Source organism: Canis lupus, chromosome 4 (genome assembly GCF_048164855.1).
Source record: "Canis lupus baileyi chromosome 4, mCanLup2.hap1, whole genome shotgun sequence".
NCBI lineage: Eukaryota > Metazoa > Chordata > Mammalia > Carnivora > Canidae > Canis > Canis lupus.
In genome coordinates this window covers 45,887,322-45,908,697 of record NC_132841.1, presented here as the reverse complement: position 1 = coordinate 45,908,697, position 21,376 = coordinate 45,887,322, and the positions used below count along the sequence as shown (strand labels likewise).

The 21,376-nt window shown below is 34.7% G+C and overlaps 1 long non-coding RNA gene across 1 annotated transcript in view; it reads left to right on the top strand.

Annotated features, from left to right (window-relative positions):
* The window catches only part of LOC140632337 (uncharacterized), a 138,350-nt gene extending 117,520 nt beyond the window's left edge, over positions 1-20,830 (top strand). Inside the window, exon 3 of the long non-coding RNA XR_012029858.1 lies at positions 20,164-20,830. This is a non-coding gene — a long non-coding RNA (uncharacterized lncRNA). The remainder of the gene's footprint in view (positions 1-20,163) is intronic.
* Positions 20,831-21,376: the final 546 nt, after the last annotated feature.

The window sequence follows — 21,376 nt, the reverse complement described above, 5'->3', positions numbered from 1 at the left end:
GTAAGTTTTAAATAGCTGTGTGTTTCTTTAGGGGAAGACAGTCATGAATAAAACTTACCACGTTCCTTTCCAGATGCCCATTCCTTCCTTCACCAATCAGTCCAACTTTCATTTGCTCTTGGTGTCAAAAAAAAAAAAAATTACTGCCAAGATCAATGTCAAAGAGCCTACTCCCTATGTTTTCTTTTAGAGTTTTCATGGTTTCAGACCTTGAATTTAAATCTTTATTTTAAGTAGATTTTTGTGTATGGTATATTATAGGAGTTCAGTTTCATACGTTTGTATTCAACTTTCCAATTTTCCTATTACCATTTATTGAAAAGACTATCCCTACTGTACATTCTTGGCTCCTTTGTCATGAATTAGCTGATCACATATGCATGATTTTATTTCTGGGCTCTCTATTCTGTTTCATTGATCTGTGTGTCCTGTTTTCATGCCAGTATCATACATTTTGATTACTGTAACTTATCAATGTATTTTGAAATCAGGAAGTATGATGCTAAACTTTATTTTTATTGTCTAGTCAAAATACCATTTACATCTTCATTTAGAGTTATTCATTCAGAGTTTATGATAATCTAGAATTACCTCAAAAATAATTTATTTTTTATCTTTGCATGAAAGATGTAATTCTAAGATTTATGTATTTTAAATAGTTGTGGGTTTTCTTTGCCTTGGGACAATCTTGAACAAAACTTACCACCTTCCTATGTGTCTAAAACATGATCCTTTCTTTAAGATTCAGCTTGACATTTCCTTTTTCAAGCATCTGTAGCTAGGAATGTAGAACACAAATACTGTGTTGCCTTTTTAATTATTTTTTTTAATGTATTTGTCTTACCCTCTGAACTGGATTATAAATCAAGGGAAAACAGTGAGTTCCATTGTTCATTGTGACCTTGGTATTGAGACCCAAATCTTCTATAAAGACTTTTCTTTAGTTGCAGCGCTTGTTGGAAATAATAATAGTGACTGCATAATGAGCTTCAAGAATGTGTTGTGCACTGAGGTGAGCATTTGGTAGTCATTGATCTATAATTCTCGAGAAATGCTGATCAGGCAATTGCTATCATCTCTGTTTTAAGTATACAGAAACGGAAACTAAACAATAAAGATACCTATCCAAGATAGCATATGGAACTCCATGCTCGGTTTCTTTTTTAATATCCAGAGAGTATTATTAATTACCTATTAATCTAAAAGCCTTCAAATATGTTTCTTCACAATGTGAAACAGTGCATTTGTCAATATTAATACACTGAGGGGTATAAGATGCTTATATCACAACATGTTTTCAGGCCTACATTGAACCCCTAATATCTAATTCCTTCTATGAATTTCTCTAATAACCTTTACACGCCAGTATTATTGCATTGTTGGGAATCTGCTAAACTGTGAACAAATGATGAATGAATACTATGTTGTATTTAACTTTTTTTTTCCTGAAAACTTGGTATAGCACCTGACATATTATAGCAGGTATTAAATAGATAATGCTTTCATATATAACTTAAAGAATGAATCAATCCATCCATCCTTCTATCCATAAATGCAACAATGAATAAAGAGGTTAGTGCTACAGAGATTTGTCTACAAAATATCATGCAATTTGGTAAATAATTAGCAGTATGTGACTTTCCTAGACTCTTACCATGTTGGACCTTGGTAGAGCACAGCATAGAGCAATCTCTAGGACTGATAGCCAACACACTGCTGCCAACACAGCGCCAAATTCCCTTGACTTGCATTTGTTAGTACCTTATTCTCACTTATTCAATCTAAAATATAGTTTAATATTAATTTATGTACTCGAATCTTGAGTTTTGCTATCAGCAGTGAACATTTTCACGTGACATAAACAAATGTGAACATTTAAACAAGCAACAGATTACCCAGCGGTGAAATTTATTCACCACTGCTAAAGCAGGGATCAAATTCAACGTCTGCTGTGCATTGAGTTAGCAGATTAAACTCAGCTAGAGTTGTCAGAGTTTGCACATGCACCCTTCCTCATAAGCATATGGGGGACCTCCTATGTTGCCACCAGCCCTGGACCTGGTAAAAGGAAGATGATATGACTGAGAGAGGTCATTTAATACTGCTAATAGACTCAACTCTTGAAAGTGGTTTCCTCCAAATATTCTTAAGTTCCATTTTATTTACTCTATCCTTAAAAATCTGTAATGCAACTCAAAACATCATTATCCCTTTAGTGACTTTTTTAGTTTCTACTTTAACAACATGTTTCTTTGTAACACCATTGTAATGTATCTGAAAAAGCACAGGTTAAGTCACATTACCTGATCTTAATAGATGGAAGATCCATTTACTTTTGTGTTTTTGTTTTCTTTTTGCTTAATGTGGAGTTACCATATCCAAATTCAAAGCCTGAAATGTTTCAGATTATTCAAAAGATTTTGAATAATTACATGAGCTAATAAATGTGGCTCAGTATTCTCATTCATAAAATGATGTATTTTTACCATTTTATACGTGTATATAAGTATAAAAATTTATATATCTTTATAAAATAACTATTTCCTGATTACACATAATGCAAAATTTGCATCATGCTTTAATTGATCTAAACATATCTGACCTCTAGCTAGATAAAAGAGAATTATATTGAGCAACACTGCACTATAAATGAACAATATATAGCACAAATGTATTATCATTACTAGATAATAAAGCAATATTTGCCAACATCACCTAGTGTAGATTGATACACAGACACCAAAAAATAAATATGATGCAATCCTGATGTTTCTTCCTCCTCTGGTCTCCCCTTCCTTCTCCATTTCTGTTTCTGTCTATCTCTGTCTCTTTCTCTTGTGCATGTACATACACATGCAGAGCTTATTTATACATAGTTGATTGACAGCTGGATTCAACTGAAAGAAAAATTTTTTCTTTTTAAATCAGTATCTTCATAAAATTAAAAATGTTTGAACACACAACCACAAAAGCACATGAAAAAAATATTGGTTATACTTGTGTGGCTTTGTTGCTATCATCTTACAGTTGCAGCCAAAACTTCATTAGGGATGTAGCTAAATGTTCATTTGGCAATGACTTCCTATTTGAATAGTATAGAGTAAGACTTTCAGGATGTTGTGATTTCTATGCTTTTGCTGATAGATATACTTGCTGTCCTCATAATTGGTTTATCCCAATAGATAACCTCCTCAGAGACCATGCAGTCACGGAAAATATCACCCAATTTCCTTCCAAGAATTGTTGGAAGGTTTAATCAAAAAATGTTTGTGAGGTGCATTGGGGAGGGAAGTACTCTCCAGAGGCAGAGAGAAATGATTATTACTGGAATTAGTCTTTACAAAAATCTCTAATCGTCACCCAAACAAGATGAAGAGATGATGAAAAAATCCGACACAAATTAGGAACGAAAATTTCCAAATACATTTTTTTCTTTAATTGGAGCACAGTTTTTTTTTTTCCCTTTTAATGTTAGTTGCCACAGGGGGTCTAATATTTTAAATGAGTTTTTAGAACTAAAAGAACATTAAAATTAAGGATTTGGACTTCATTCATTCTATGCTTCTACAATTCTAAATTGCCTATAATTTCCTTCTTTACACATGCAGTGTAGGAATGGTTGTTTTTCACACACCCTGCTTTTCTACTAATTAGTTGCCAGAATTAAGTTTGCAATTACCCAATTGAAATATTTTAAGAAAATGTGTCATGTATCAGAAAAATAATTAAAATGCATAATTTGAGGAGGAATTTGGAACTCATGGTGTATATTGTAATAATTTGAGTATTCATTGCAAGTGAGAGGGATCTGATTCAAACTGACTGAAAAAAAGAGTATGGATTTATTATAAGGATCCTTAAGTCACTCATGAAACCCAAGAAACAGAATATAGCTGGGTCTGAACACTCATTGAAACAACAAATTCCAACGTATCTGAGATTTGCTTTTCATACCTTGTTTCTTCTCTCTACTGTTTCTCTCTATAACAGGATTTTCTGTTACTTAGTCCTTGTGGAAGAAAACCTAGTTGCCAAGAATTGCATCTCACATTCTAGGCTCTTCGAAAGAAACCAGCACACTTTTTCCTGTTTCAGTCCCAGAATTCCAGAATTCCTATGACTGGGAGTCATTGTTCCAGTGCCTACTTTTAACTAATCAACTGTAGTTAGATGGGGGTCTCCCTGGAACTAACCTATTAGTTCCTAAAATAATCATGTGGATAAAGATTGAAGAGCAATCGCCAGAAACAAGTCTTTGGGAGGCAGTTCTCTAAGGACCTCCTACATACATTTAAAAGATAACATTTCTAAAACAATCCACAGGTTGCTTTTTTAAGTGTAGAATAGGTTAAAGAAATCATACAATTAATTAATATTGTATTTAACCTTATAAAAATAACCTGATCTAACTTTACTCCCAAAAGGGTAAGAGTGAAATTTTTCAACTGGATAAGACATCATCACTACACAAGGGTGATAAACTTAAAAGAGTGAAAAACTCAAAACTATTCATGGATGATATTCTCCTTAGTTCAAGCATATAGTGAATAATGAATCTATGGAAACCTTTGCGCTAGGAAGTGGGAATACAACAATGAGCAAGACAAGCTAGTGAAGCAATTGACACATTAACAGATAACATACAGTAATGCAGAAAATGCAATGATGGAAACATCTTCAAATTATTATGGGAGTACTGAGGAGGAACAAAGCCCTGTTAGGAGTGAAGGGCAAGTATAAGTGTCTTCCCAAAGGAGTCAACTCCTGAATCACATCTACAGTGACAAATAAAAGTTATTCAGATAAAGAAATGGAAGATGAGCAAGGAGAGGAAAGCAGGGACAGATGATATAGGAGCTTGAAAACCTAGCTACAGAGCTTGGGTTTTCTGAAAGTTCCTAAGAAGAGACCATGGGAGTGGTGGCACTATCAAATTTGCTCAGAACTAGGTCTGAGTTACATTTCCCACAGTCCTAGACAGTTGGTTTCTAAGTGACTTCTCAAGTGATTAAGTAAACCAGGCTAATTTTGGAAAAAAAAAAAAAAAAAAAGATAATCCAGCACATTCTGTCATGCCCTAATTATACAACACCCCTGTCCTACACCCACACACTTCCACAAGTGGAAGAAATCTACTAGTTTCAAGAAATGATTGCGTTCAATCAAACAACAACAAAAAAATCAACAGAATTAACTATTTGGATACCTTTTTCTTCTTTGTTCTAGGAATGAGGAACACATATTCCCTTGCTTTGTATCACTCACCCTCACCAGACCCAGGCTTTCAATTATAGTCAGACTAAATTGCCTGCCTTCCTCTGCCTTTACTCATCATAAAGTCATTTGAATTTGCTCTTGGGAATTTTCATGCCCAGGAGTGACTCTTTCTCCCTATCTTCCAGAATCTATGGTTCTCATTATTAAAAACTCAGTTTGAGGCCATTCCTCCTGGGGCTGCTCATTACATTAGATAGGGGTTATGTGGGACTCTCCTTCTGTCAGTCCCGACCATCTCTTCTCCAGCATTCATGATATGTGAGTACATACATTTTTGTTCCTAACATTTTTGTGTGTGCATTCTTCTTAAAATACCCAGAGCTAAAGCCTCAAAGCATAATGATATGCCCTCTCAAAAATGTTTATTAAGTTGAATGATACTAACTTTAATCACAGAAACAGCAAAAAGACATGGTCTGCTTTCCTATGTGCACGTGTGGTACGAGTTTCAGAAACATTTCACACAACAAAAATATTATTTCTATTGCCACCTTGTAAAATGAGATTGTGTCCCGAAACAATATTAAAATCACAATTCCAGGAAACTCATCATTTCCCAATAATAAAATGTATTGGCTTTAAGCTGTAGCAAGTCCTGAGAAATTGGTCCATGAAATCAAGGCATAATAATTTAATGAAAACCTGTCTAAAAAGAAAAAAAAAAAAGAAAGAAAATCTATCTAAGAGTTTTAAAATATATATGAGAACTAATTATCTGTTACTTGTCCTCTATGGTTGATTTGTTATAGCAAGCACCTGGGCCTCTTATTTGGCAAATAAAGAAAATGCCAAATAAAAAATATTTTATCATTCTATTTTCTCAAATACAATCTTTCCATACTCTAGAACAAGCTCCTGTTCATATATGCTATCTTTGTGTGAGAACTTTCTCAATATAATGAGAAGCATCTATTTACAAAAAAAAAAAAAGCTATTATCTCTCATTTAGCAGGATATGCTTGTTAAATTATAAGTCTACCACCATTTAATTTTTTTTACAACGTTGGTCCCAAGCAATTACTATTTATTTGTTGACACTAAGAATGTTTTCAGGACGCCTGCCTTGGATTATGTGTGTGCATGTGCACCTTCCGTTTCTTTAGACTCTCCCAGTGCTTCCAAACTTCTGAACTCTTTCTTGAACCTGTTCCACACTCTCTAGACTTAGCTGTTCTGACTACTACACTCCCAAACCTCCTTTAAGCTTTATTCTCTTCTCCCATTTCCAACTCTACCGATGCTTATTTTACCACACAATTAATGTTTTATTCCAATCATACAGATATTTGCAATTTAAAAAGCATATCCTGGAACTTCATTTTCAACCTTAAGGTTTGGCTGTAAAAGTGGCAATGAGGTGCAATGGAAAGAAATACTAGAGGAGAAGGGAGGAGACTCATTCCCTGTGTGCATGTTTTATTGAGGTTTAGAAACATTTCATACAATGAAAAGATGATTGCTTTTGCCATCTTGTAAAACATGATTGTGTTTTGAAAAAATACTCAATCACAATCTCAAAAAACAAAATCACGGTCTCTGGAAACTCATCAGTTAGGACACTTAGGAGCTGGGTGACCTAAGGCAAGAAATTCATACTCTCTAGGATTGTCTCTTTCTTTACACTAAATCAATGGTTTTACTAATGCATGTTTTTCTTTCTTTCTTTCTTTCTTTCTTTCTTTCTTTCTTTCTTTCTTTCTTTCTTTCTTTCTTTCTTCTTTCTTTCTTTTTCTCTTTCTTTCTTTCTTTCTTTCTTTCTTTTCTTTTCTTTTTCTTTTTCTTTCTTTTAAGCAGACTTTATTTCTTAAAGCAGTTTTAGGTTCACAGCAAAGTTAAAAAGATACAGAGATTTTTTTTTTTCCTACACACTCTGCTCCTATATATGCATAGCTTTCCCCATTATCAGCATCCTTCACCAGGGTGGTGCATTTGTCACAACCAATAAACCTATATATCATTATCAACCAGAGTTCTTAGTTTACACTAGGATTCATTCTTGGTTTTGTACATTCTGTGAATTTGGACAAGCGTATGACATCTATCCACCATTCTAGGATCATACAGAGTAGTTTCACTGCTCTAAAAATCCTCCATTGCAGATGTGTTTCTTGTTTCTGTTTCTCTTTACCGTGTTATTTTTATTTTTTGTTTCTGTGAGTGACACTATCTCTTCATTTTAGTTTTAACCAAATCTTCTGTTGAGTATGAATGTTTAAATCAAAAAAGGAGAATAACTCTGTTTAATGAAGAAATAGAATACCTGAAAACCTGTCTCCTATGATCCATCTTACCACATCACCCCAGACTCCTTGTTTATGCTGGCCACAGATACCACAGCAACATAGCCTGAAAACCACTGCTAACTCACTCTTTACATGGCTTTCATTCATGAGATATACCTGGGATGGAGCTGAGAAAGTGAACCCTTGTCCAAAACAGTGCCTCTTTAACACATTCTCATGGCAGTTGTTGAGATGATATTAGAAAGCCACTAGTGTTAACAATTTAAAAGGCTAAAGCCAAGCTGCTCAACAGACTATCAGATCCATTCAGAAGATACTCAAATGTTGACACTATTTTGTGTGCTGGCTAATTCTCCCAACCATCAAAGAATAAGTATCACAACACTCTCAACCCAGTGGGTCCTGGCTTGTCTTGTTTCCCACGCTGCAGAGCTGGCATTTGTTTTCTATCATCTGTCCTGCATCAGCCCTTCTCAGTTTCCAAAGTTGGGGATTTCAAGGGACATGTATATGCTTCTTAGAGACCTGGCTCTGCCTATATGATCTGGACTTACACGTAACAGAAAAATTGTCTTTCCTGTTATAAAAAAGAAAGCAAGACAAGAATATCAAAAGAAAGTTACTTCACAGAGTTACTAAGAACTCCAATTCAACTATGAACTACAATTTCATATAGATTTTACTTTCCTTGTTTAGTAACTATAACCTGTGATTCATTCTTAAAAGCATTTGCTTAGACCCCATAGCTGTTGAAAGTCAAACTTGATGACAGATGCTGCGTACTTATATATTCCATTCAGATTTGCTAAGAAACTTGTCCTTATGATATCGTACATTTTGATATAGTAATTAACCACACAAAAAGCCACAGAGAATGTATGAAGAGTTAATATAGACATGTGGGATGGACAATGGCAAATGCTTTATTGTGACATGTGCAGTAATTCTCATTTCAAGTAAACTAACTAAATGTCATTTTATATAACATTTGAGGTTCGAATGTTTATGGCAGATATACATAATTTTATTTGATGTAAAGCCACAGACAAGTGTCAAAATTAGGAGATCCAGAGGGAAAAGCTTTATTTTCAAGGCTCAGTGCAAGTTTTAAGAGTACATCAGTCTTCAGTATCATAAATCTCCAGTGTCCCCTAGTCCATACACTGAAATCTAGACTCAGTCTGGCTTTGAGGCAATGAACAGCTGTACCACAAACACCTCCATATTTCCTTTACTTTGGTTATCTAATTGCACCTCTTGTCTTCCAAAAGCCTACAACAATTAATGGTTGATATTATGCAATTTAACAATCGATGTCAGGGTATCTTTTGCAGCTCTCTAGTTATTTAACATCTTATTTTCCTTCTCCATAGCCTATGAACAACTAAACATATTTATATATATATTTTTTTCTTTTCCTTGTTCCACTCTTAGAAGGATTCTAGAAAGGGTCATTGGGCACAGTCACTGAAGGAGTCCTTCACAATTTAGTGAGGATAATTGATTGGAAAAAAGTAGAAATAGAAATGAGGATGAGGTCCAAGAAAATAAAATAGGAAACATTGAAACAATTGGGGGGAACCACTATCTCAAGTTTAGAGCATGTGCTTCAGTTCTGTGCTCTGGGATCTCACAGAGTTAACTATAAGACTTGAACATCATGTGTTAGCATTTCATAAAATTTATGTTGAGGGAAGTCACTATCATTGCTGTTGCTGCTATCAGTGTCATATTTGTTATGGGATCGGCAACTTTATTATTATTTTTTTAATTATTGACTACAGGCCACAAATCCAGAATGATTAAAGTCTTTACCTTCCATCCATTGTTTTGTTTTGCTAGAAGGTGGAGTGAAACTTACAATATTGATCAATGCAGTGTCTAAACAGTGAACTCCCCTCTCAGCAGCCCTGAGTAATGTATTTGTGAAATTTGACTCAATTAAATAGTCTTTTAAAGACTAAAATTATAAGAATTTAAATTATAAGAATTAAATTATTTATAATTATTTAAAAATTATAAGAATTATAAAATTATAAGAATTAAATTATTAAAATAAAATTACATATATATAAAATATATCTTCCTGAGATAAACTATTTTAAGGTAACTCTACCTATAAGTCTTTGCATACCTGTGTATGTTTTAATACAATTTTTTGTTTAAAGAAATAGAGGCTACTGTGAGTTTATGTGATAAGCTTGGATTGTGATCCAGAAAAAGCATACTTGTGCCTTATAAGTGAAATGATTGGTCTTGCATTTGTGCTGTCTCCCCCCATTGAAATGAACAGCAACTGTGATAATTACCGAATGTCTATGTTTATATAAAACATACCAAATATAGACATTTGCTAACTATCAACATATATGCCGGCTTTTATAAATGCATTTGGCATGTTTAGCAATTATCACTGAAAGTATTTCCATGAACTTGAATGTAGATGTTGAAAATTCTATTTAACTAACAAAATAAAAAATACCATCTTGACATTATTAATGTCTCAGAAATGTGTTTGTAATTCAGTGAATTCAAAGTAAAGGTAGTTTTTGCCTTGAATGCTTTATTCATTTATCTTTAATTTTTATCTTATTTAAATTCTGCCTTAGCCTATTTTGATCACAAAATATCCCCCGTTTAATTTCATTTTGTCAACTTCTTAACTATTAAGCTCAAAATACCACTGTGTCTGTCACACGATCAGCAAAAACTTACTCCTTAGGATGAACAAGATGTTTTTATTTTTTATTTTTTTATGCTGACTGACAAGCAAAAGCATAGGCCTCAAAAGACTTATTTGCCACTTCACTCCACTTTTTCTCCACTTATTCTCCACTCTTCTTTCCTCAATAAAAGTAGATCTGACATTTATGATCACTTTCGTAATGAGTGGAGGAGTTGATTATTACTGTTTGGTTGTCTGTCTTACCACATACGGGTTCCTTTACGGCAGACTGTGTATATTTTCTTCACTATGGCCCTCTGGTGTTTGCCACAAAGCCAAGTCTTAACAAATATATTAGTTGAATGAACCAGTATTTTATTTTATTCACTTGTGTTGGGCCAAAACTGACTTCCTAATGGAGTAAAAATCATACTATGCTTCACATGATGACTTTCTTTTTTTTAAATCGTGCCACATGTTTATTTTATGCTCATCGGTATCTGATTTTCCAATACAGTAGCCAAGTTTCATTTCTCCACTTACCAGAGCTGCCCTCTGAGGTCCTCATCATTAATTGATATTTATTGAGCATTTGCTAGCATGCGGTTTTACACTGGCCCCTCTGTTTAAAATATTCCTCCCGAAGTGTAAGAGTCTATCTTTCACATTTGACACAGTCCACCATGAGATGCATAGGAGTTTCAAAACCAGCATTAGCTGGCCCCTAAATAATCAATACCCAACACTGCTGCTCCTCATTTGGGGCTGGGTGCCTTCTCAGCCCTGACGGGAAGGCCCGGAGGAGCGTTGATTATAAGATGTTCTGACTACAACTTATGCCGCTTAATAGCCATCATGCGGGAAATTTACAATCCTATATCACACTTTAGGGAAGCTTCTGCAACTTGCCAGCGCACTTTGTTTGCAGTAGTCAAAGCCCTGGAGCCATCAGCATTTAACTGTGATTTGAAATTGCTGAAGTGGGCCGTTCCACCAGGCTGGGTGGCCTACACAGCAAGTCTAATAACAGAAAGCGTCTGTTTGGGGGGAAATGGCCAGACATGCTGTATTGAGATTATCCTCAGTGAGAAGGCCTTAAATGCCTGAAGGAACTGCTTTTCTCCTTTACCCCCATGCCACCTCTTTTTCTGTTTTAGGATGGAGCACATATGTAACCTGAGCTGACCTTGGGCTCAATGTATTTATTCATGGTTTGTTGAACCCTTGGTCAAGTTTCTGCCACTGTTATTAATCACTCAGATTCCAATTGTCAAACAGACAATTGGAACCCTTCTACACAAAAGCTGAATAAACAGGGTGCAGTAGGGGGGAAAGAGAAAGAAAATGAAAACAGAGATTAAGGCAAATAAAATGGATTAATCCTTGACATGATCAGGACTAGGAGTCCAACAGAAGAGCTGTTGTAGATTATGTGTGTGATTAATTGCTGCTTTAGTTTCATCAGTGACAAAATGATTAATAAAGTTTAGGACAAAACCAAATCCTTTTGGATCTGCACCTAAAGTGTGTGAAATCTAGCAAGGGCTTCTCATTCAGATCTTGGGTCCCTTGCAAGACAGACAAACTTCTAATTCATATATCTGAGCCCTCATTAGAAGACAGCTCCACCTTTACAATAGATCCACCCTTTATTTGCTTGCAAAATATTAAGGGGTTAGAAACAAGAACCCATTTCTGAAAAGACTTCCCAGGGAGAGGTTTATTTGTGTTCAACTACCAAGAAGCATAAATAGTGCTAGCCAGCATATTAAGTATTATTCCCTCTAGCCCTTCTTTGCCCAAGTAAGCAATTGTGCATTTCAATACAAAATCGGAGAGCAACCTCAGAGATTGCACAGGAGAATGGATGGATGCAAGAAAGGATTTAAGACAGTATTTTATTTATGATTTTTTTAAAATCATACTCTTCAATAGGGTACATGTCAGCTTATCACATTCTTTCATATACTTCATATCCTTCAACTCCTTAAGACTCGGGATAACAAAATTTACTGTGGATAAAAATCAGAGGCACATACAGGTATATATATGCAGATTCCTAAGTCCCTCCCCCCACTACCCCCCACCCCCTCTGATTCAGTGTCAGCAGAGGAGGGGGGAAGAGGGGGACTATGGGTAACTTGCATCTTAATAAATCTCTGCAGATCAGTCTGATGCAGGCAGATCTAAAAAGGCTTCAAGGAATGCTGCTTGAAGGCAAAGTATGTTATTATTATTTTTAATTGCTGAAGAAACTAAGGATCAGAGAAACTAACTTAAAATCAGAAAGCTAGACAGCAACTTTGATGTTTTGACCACTGTCCTTTCTCTCTGCACTGAGCATTTTGTATGCAAACAGTCACAATAGATAACCACAGAGAAACATGGTGTAAACAATACAAAACAGGGCTTTCCAACCTTGACTACACATTGAAATCACCAGAGGAGTTTCAAAAATATGGATGTGTCCATATGTGTCCTACTCTTATATACTTGATTTTATTGGTCTTGTGAGTGACTTGGGAAATGGGGATTTTTAAAGATCACCAAGTGATTGAAAGTGCATCTAAGTTTTGGGATTACTGGTGTGAACTGATGAATTAAGACAATATTCCTACATTGACTCATCATGTCATATGATATATGAGATGGCTTTCTGTAGTAGAGGAACATTTTAGTTTTAACAGTTATGCATTTGTTTTATTGCATTTTTGAAAAATGTATTAATAAACCAGACACTTTATTTGATACATATTCCTTAAGACAAAGCTAAATTAGGCATTTAATTTTTTAAAGTGAATTAATTAAAAATCTATTAACCAATTAATAGGATAACTGTATGTGGAAGTAGCAAAAATACGGAAGTGGTATATAAATAACTGAAATTTAGAGAAAACTGGGTTAAATTATTTTGTCTCTAAAAGGGATCCGTTCAATAAATGCAAGGAAGTTATGAGACAATGTCTAAGCCCTTAATTATTTGATTAGTGTATTAATATATGATAAGTGAACATGTTGTCAGCAACACACAGAGGTCAGATTCAGGTAGGCAAGACTGTGAAGCATCTGGAATGACAGGATGGCAGAGGCTTGACAGGGAATGACTAGAAACAGTTTTACCTTCTTTACAAAAAAATGAACCACATAGACATGAATTAGCTATAGAGATGAAGTAGAGATGCAGAAGGAGATAAGATATTCCTCCAAGTAACTCAGGACTCAGGACTATTCTTATAGAACTGAAATGATATTATTGAAAATAATACTGGAAATTATCTGATTTCTAAATATAAGATAGCAGAGAAAATCTTATAAGGCCAAATGGATGAGAAATTACCCAGCTGAATATTATAACATAAAATCACAATCATCACCATAATAATAATAATAGTGATAATAATATGATATAGTACTGGCAAAGAAATATCTGAAAAAGATCAATAATATAAGCATAGTATCTAACAGTCTGTCCCAATATATTAATATTAAATATGAGGTAAAGATAATGAATGTCCAATACCTTGGCAAATGGCATTGGGATAGTTAGCAAATAAAATAATGTTATATCTCTAAATGTCACTTACACCAAAATAATTTCCAAATTAAATAAAGATATGCATGTAAAGAAAAAAAGGTAAAAGCATTGGAAAAACATAGTAAAACCTAAATATGTATAATATATTTGAATAGGGAAATTTTGCTTTGATGAAAGAGAGACAAAAACCATTAAGGAACATGTTGGTACATATAAGTAATTCAATTCTCATAAAACAAAATTAGTCAAATCAAAAATGGATAAAAATATTTGCAATCTATATTATAAAATGTTACTATATTTGGTATATAAGTAGGTCAGTAAGACAAATATGTCAATAAAGAAATGGTCAATAAACACTACTATGCAATTCTCAAAGAAAAAAATATATTTATTAAACATAAAAAACACAAGTAATGAAATGTAAATTAAGATAATGATAAAATACATTTTAATCAGCTTAGCAAAAATATGAAATTATAAATAGATTATAAACAGTCAAAACAACTTTGGAGGGCTATTGGACAATAAATAGCAAAAGCATAATTTTATAATGACCTAACAGTTCTACTCCTAATACCATCATACCACAGGGTGAGGGTGGAGGTGGGTTAGGACTTGAATATATAAATTGAGGAAGGGCAATACATTCAGTCCATAGTAAAGTGATAAAAATATATAAGTATGGGAGACTCAGTGAACCAAGAATGACAAAACATTGCTAAACTTGGACCTGAGACACAGTTGGGATCATTATACTATTTTCTCTCCTTTTTATGCCTAAAATTTTTCATATATAAGGATATATATGAAATATATATGTATGTATTAAATGTATGTGGTACATTTAATGTATGTGGTAGGATAATATATAATGACATGGAAAAGATTTTAGTTAAATGCATTTAAAGAAGCAAGCTAGAGAAACTTACACTGATCAAATCTGAAATTTTGGAATAAAAAATGGCAAATATCTTTGTGATCTGTATGGGGGGAGAAAATCTCATAGCATAAAATACCAGGAGGTTTACAAATTAAAGCAACGGTATTAGGGCTACATATAATTTTTTTTAAATAATCCATATCTCCATCAAAAAACATGTTACATTTTTAACAAGAACAAGAAAACGTGTTAAACAGTGCAAGCATTTCACCTTGATATTTAAAAATATAAATATAAACTTATAAATTTTAAGTAATTATTTTTTGACATTTATTAAGCACCTAATATGTGTCAGGCTTTGTGCCTAGAACTGTAAATAAAAATGTAAATATGATGTAGTCTCCTGTCCTCATCATATTCACATGGAAGTTAGGTATACAAATCAAATAATTATACCATTATAAATACTATCACACCAGGGTACATAGACAACTATGAGAACTCACAGAGAAAAAGGACATTATTTTGTTTTTACTTTAGGTCTCCTAAAAAGCAAACAAGAGAAAGTTATCAACTACTACCAGTGAACTACAAGATTTCCTGTCATGAAGAGGTTTGAGTTTTAAGTAGACCTTCCTATAGCCATTCCTTGTGAACTGACACTTTGCCCAGACCATTCTACCTCTGAGCCGCTCCATATTTTCTTGATTCCTTGTCAGGTTCCATCAAGCCGGGAGACCAACCAGTGATCTTGGGCAAGTGGAGGAATTAGTATAGGCCTTGATTAAGCCTTCATATTATTAGAATATCTATAGTGACCCTACATTCCTTATAGTTATTATCAGAAGGATGTGAAATGAATCCAGTTTTAATAAACCTTATCTATGTGCAGAGTATTCACTCAAGACTGAGAGTTACCTATTACAGGACTACTAGGCCATAGAACATATAAAGTAAGTGCAAACTGCACTGCACTGTAACCAAAAAATACGCTCCAAATTTTGAAAATATTTTTAAATGGAGGCTACCAGGAAATTTAAAATTACATGTGTGGCTTACATTTGTAACTTCACATTACAGTTCTATTGCGCTACAGCACTGTATTAAAACCTTCAAGCAGATGAGCATCAGGGTACTTCCGATGCTGACATCTTATAAGTATTTTATTACATCTTCATAACAATTCTGTCTGGTGAGGATGGTATTTTACAGACGAGAAAACCATTAATGCATGGCCCATCAGCTCAATTCCCAAGTTCACTGAAAAGCATTAGATAACTTATTTCTTTTGTTTGTTCAGTTAAGCACTTAAGTACCTAAATATTGTGTGGAAATGGGAAATATACACCATTAGATCGCTTGGCATGTTGCTTTGTTCTGGGTATTTTCTATGTGATAAGGAACATGCAGATAAACAAGGTAACTCATCAGTTCAAATAATCTCTCTCCAGATCTCTCTTACATACACACAAATGCATGTTATTTACACACACACACACACACACACACAGCCTTTTTGCCATTTCAAACAGTCTTTGTAAAATGTATGATTTTTGGAAGTGAAGGGAAATTTGAAGACTTCTAGCCCAGAACCTGCCTCTCCTTTGCCCCACCCACTGAATTCCCCCAGCTATGGAATCTTTTCTTCAAACTAGCTTTCATATAGAGTGCCCCTTCCAAATGCAGATAATAATTTGCAGTTCTGGTGGACACAGGAAGGAGATCTCCAGGAATCCTACTTCCTCCACTTCCCTCTTCATCTCCTGAGGTAATTCCAGATTTCTAGCTTAAAAAGGAAAGTGAGGCCCAGAGAAGTCAATTTCAGAAATAGTACTTGCTATTATAGCACTGAAGACGATACTTTCTGTATCATCAGGTGCATTTCCAGAGCTCATCCAAAACTCGATTGAGAAAGCAAGGATACACTTTCATTCTAAGAAAAGAATTAAATAAGGATCTTTCTTGGTTGTGTAGCCTCAGGAGACTGGGTAGATAAGATTCCTTAAGAGAGAAACCAACTGAAACAAGTCAAATTCACAGTACTTTATCCACTTCAAAATTTCACAATAATACCCTTCCAGAATTAACTTTTACATTCTGGAAAGGCTAAATGCATTTTTATCTCAAGTTTGAGACATAGTTTTCTTTTGGAGCTAAGTGAACACTGAGCTTCCCTTTTTCCCCCTTTTTTCCTTGTCTTTACTACAATTCTTAAAAACACTCCATGGCCATGGCCAGCCTGCTCTCACTTCACCCTCATGCTCTTCAAGTTTAGGATGGTCACATCTGGAATCACAGATGGCTATCACTGAAGGCAGACAGAAGGTGGAGACCTCCTTGGGTTTTCAGCTACCCCATGTGTTTGTTGTTTTAGCCCTAATAACTCTTTCTTTGAGTACCAGTACAGCTCAGCCACCTAACCTTTTCAGGGAACTTACTCTCATTCCTCAGAAATCAATGATCAGGAAGACATCAGGATTTGGTTCTGAATGAATACATGTCACTCTACTCGGAAGAAAAACCAATGTTTACATTTTTATCCGTTGATATTTTAATTAACAATATAAGTGCAATGTTTGCCCTGTGAGTTCAATGGGAAAAACTCTGCAAATAAACAGCAGTTCCCTCTTGGACAATCACTCTGTAAATTAGCTTACTTTGTCAATAAAGTGCATGCCTATCAGGCTCTTCAAAGCAGCAGGGGTAAGGATGTTCATTTACTTAAGCAGTAGGTTCTACCATTAGCGTTTGTGATTGGTGTTAATTAGAACTGTGTGTGCATGTCTCTCCGCCACAGAGCCCACATTTTCAAAATCCTAGTAACAATCAAGCTATTAATAAATTAAGTACCCATATTTGTTTGTGTTCTTTTTTAATCTAATTGAACCTTTCTGAGCAATACCATCTTGATAAGCATTTGAGAACCAGTTCCTCAGTGCTATGATGGCTTGAATCACGCTTGGTTTCTGTTTTTTAAAAGATGATACAGATATTTAATATTTACGTTGGATTTTTTTACAATGGGTACAGTTGGAATCCTACATATTTTCACTATTTGAGGCAAAAACTTATTGATTTAATTTTAAACTTTTTTTTTGCATTAAATGGGCTTTGATAAACTGTTTTATTTTCTCAAAACCAAGCATTAAAAGCATGTAAGTTAGCTTTACCGGCATCCAAAAGAATTTAGAGGGTTTTATGAAGAATCTAAGTAAATATTGTTATGTCAACAAAGTTAAGTAGTTAGAGCCACTATGTAGGTAGCTGAGATGATGTAGATAGAGACATAGGTAGGGAGCTCTGTCATCCAGTGGGGAAGAGAATATTTCCCTTGGGCCTAAAGTATTCAGACTGGCTAGATTATTTGAGGCTCTCTATCTCACTTTGCCTCAGGAGATATAACCTTAATGTTTCTCACTTACCCTGAAACTGGACATCAAGTGAGCCAATGCAACTCAAAGCCATTTACAATAGTGCTAGCATTACAATGAAGAAAAGAAAAAAAAAAATGGTTTATCTATTACTCTGATGGATTTTTTTTTTTTTCAGTTTTTCTTTTATCAGCCAGCACATATTTCTCTGGAGAAGTTCAGCCACATCTCAATCCAACTTTGTGCTTTGTATTTGCATCTTAAAGAGAAACATTTTAAAAAATATTTATTTATGTATCTTAGAGAGGGAGCATGCACGAGTGTTGAGGAAGGGCAGAGGGAGAGGAAGAGAGAGAGAATCCTCAAGCAGACTCCCCACTGAGCGTGGAGCCCAATGTGAGACCACATCCCATGACCCTGAGATCAGGACCTGAGGTGAAACCAAAAGTCCGACACTTAACCGACTGAGCCATCCAGGGGCTCCCTCCTTAAAGAACATTTTAAAACTTATGCTCCTTGAAAAATCCCCAATGGATCAAGTAGGAAAATCACAATTGCTGTTTTGCAGTAGTTTACGTCTGGTTTGAATATCACCAATCACCCAGTGAACTGTTTCTTGACTTACTATCTTAATGCCAGTGGTTTGATTCTTGGCTATCTGAGGATCAATTGTGCCCAAGCTTGTGAGTTCTTCCATCTTTATGGTTATATTTTGTGAAGATTAGAAAAGCCAAAATAAATCTTACAAAAAAAGGAACTTGGGAACAATTATACTTTAATATCTAATTTTCTTAAAAATAATTATGGCATTTAGCTTGAGACAATGCAATTTGTTATGTTAATAAATTTTAGCCCATTAGCTCCTGATTCTTATGTGTGCTCTTGAATTCATGCTTGTCAATTGGTAGCATCCCTGTAATTCTATGGTAAACTATGCAGCATGCTACAAAAGGATGATTACAGTTGGCAGAAGAGTAGTCACAAGTTGAGGACACTTACAGTAATATGAAAAGGAAACTAGAAATGTCCAACATGCATGGACATCGAATTTGTTTCTAGATTATGTGCTCTGGCACAAAAGGAGAAGAATTTTCTACATGTTAACACACTCTTTATATTTATGTATTCCTTCTAGGTGGCATTTCTGTATTTAAGATTGTTTTATTTTTCCTTTAATTGTATTGAAGTCTGTGTGTAGACACTTAGGAAAAGCAGAATGTTGCCTACCCCACATTACATTTTGCTTATTTCCTAGATTTTGAATAGTATCTTATTACAAGGGAGACATTTCTCATAGAGATACAACATAAACTCTTCTTAACTGGTAATCAAGATATTCAGTAAATTAAATTTCTAATGAAAATGTTTTGTGAAGAGACAACCAGACTATTGTTCCTATCACTAGATACTTAGAATTTGCGAGCTATATTTATATTTTTCTTTAAAAAAAAAATTAAAGGCGGAATTTTAAAAGAAAACTGCCAGTTATTTTCAAATATATGATTTCCTTTTCATAAAAAGGCCAATTCTTTTTTAAACAATAAGCAATTTCATGTATGGTATACTTCTGATAATAATAAAAGATAATGTTAAACGTATATATATCTTAAACATTTCATGAAAAGAGAGAAAAAAAGAAAGAGAAAGAGAAAAGCTGCTTAGGTCTACTGAGAATAAGTGTACTTCTATATAATATCAGAGATTTGCAGGTTTTTCCTGGCCTGAGGCATGGGAAAGATAAAGCATTGATTTGGTTTTAAAGGATTTTGTAAGCAAATGTATACAAAGTGTTTATAAAGGCCCTTGGAGTATGTTGGGAAAACATACTGCAAAGATACTGCTGAATTTATAAAAATAGCCACTAATAGTAGCCAAGATCACAAGTGTTCCTATTTATTGTATAAAGGTAAATTCTATTTTTTATATTGTAAAAAAAATATATGTTTAGCCTCAATGACATCGTATGGATCTAAGAGTTGCTAATATTTGCAAGTTAATGCATGTTCCTTCACCATTGTAAAGGTACATCTGACTCATACAACCTTTGGAATAAGAGAAAATCTGACTTCATTTTTAATTTGGCATTCAGTAGTATGCAAATATTTATTTTCTTAATTTTTAAAGAATATGAGTTTTCTAAATTGAAGCAGACAGTCTCAGTGCCTTGCTTATTTCCTCCCACCTCACAGGTCATTTGGAGCCTGCAAACTGGACTTAAGAACTGTCAGTACAGGAGAATCTTGGCCTGAAAGAACTCTGTACTCTAAAGCCCAACTCTACCTGTGGATAAGACAGGCTGCAAATGCCAGCGTACTAATGCTTTTGAGAAGCAGTGCTCCATGAATGACTGAAGGGGATGTGTTCTGAGGCATGTGTTCTACACTGTTTCCTAGAGTCTCCCCATGGGATTATGCTCACAGTGGCCGTCTGTTATTGTAGACTTATTGGCTTCCTGCCCTTTCCTGTCTTCCTTTCCTACTTCTCTACCACTGAATCTTGCAATAGTGTCTCAATAGACTGTGTAAAAAATAATTCTTGTTTTAGGATCCACTTCTAGGAAAGCCCAATATGAGTCATACATTTTTCTTAATTTAGTTACATATCCATGCAGTTAAAAAATTTATAGGATAGACTACATAACATATAGTAGTGCTGTATACTACTACCCTTGTCCCCCAACAGTAAACTACTTAATAGGTATGGGCAAGAGGAGTCTTTGTCTTGTTTCACATGTTTTAGAGACTCATGTGTGTCTCAAATACACAAAAAAAGTTTATTAAAAAGACAAGATGTTTTTACTCTCAGGTTCTGGCATTTAATGCTGGCACAGGGTCCGTCCACCCTTAATATCATAGTTCAGACCCCATGAAAGTACTTGTTCATATCTCTTGCCTGAAGTCTTGAAATAAAAGGCAATTGTGTTCAAATGCTCTGCAAGTTGTGGATTTTGTTACAGTCGATGTTGAAAATGGACACTGCTTCAGAGGACAGGGAGGTTGAAGATGAACACTTAAACAAAAGACAAATTAATTAACTCAAGTCCTTTCACTGAGTATAAATGTAATAGATTCCTGAATGATGAAATATTATTTCCCAGTAGTGCTAAATATCTGTTTCTTGTTCTCTCTCTGTTCCAATTTGTGGTCCTAAGGTATTCGTGAATTAACATGGTGTTCACCACACTTACACATAGAAACTGAAGAAGTTTTGGGCAGCCCGGGTGGCTCAGCGGTTTAGCACTGCCTTCAGCCCAGGGCATGATCCTGGAGACCCGAGATCAAATCCCACGTTGGGCTCCCTGCCTGGAGCCTGCTTCTCCCTCTGCCAGCGTCTCTGCCTCTCTCTCTCTCTTTCTCTGTCTCTCATGAACAAATAAATGAAATATTAAAAAAAAAAAGGAAA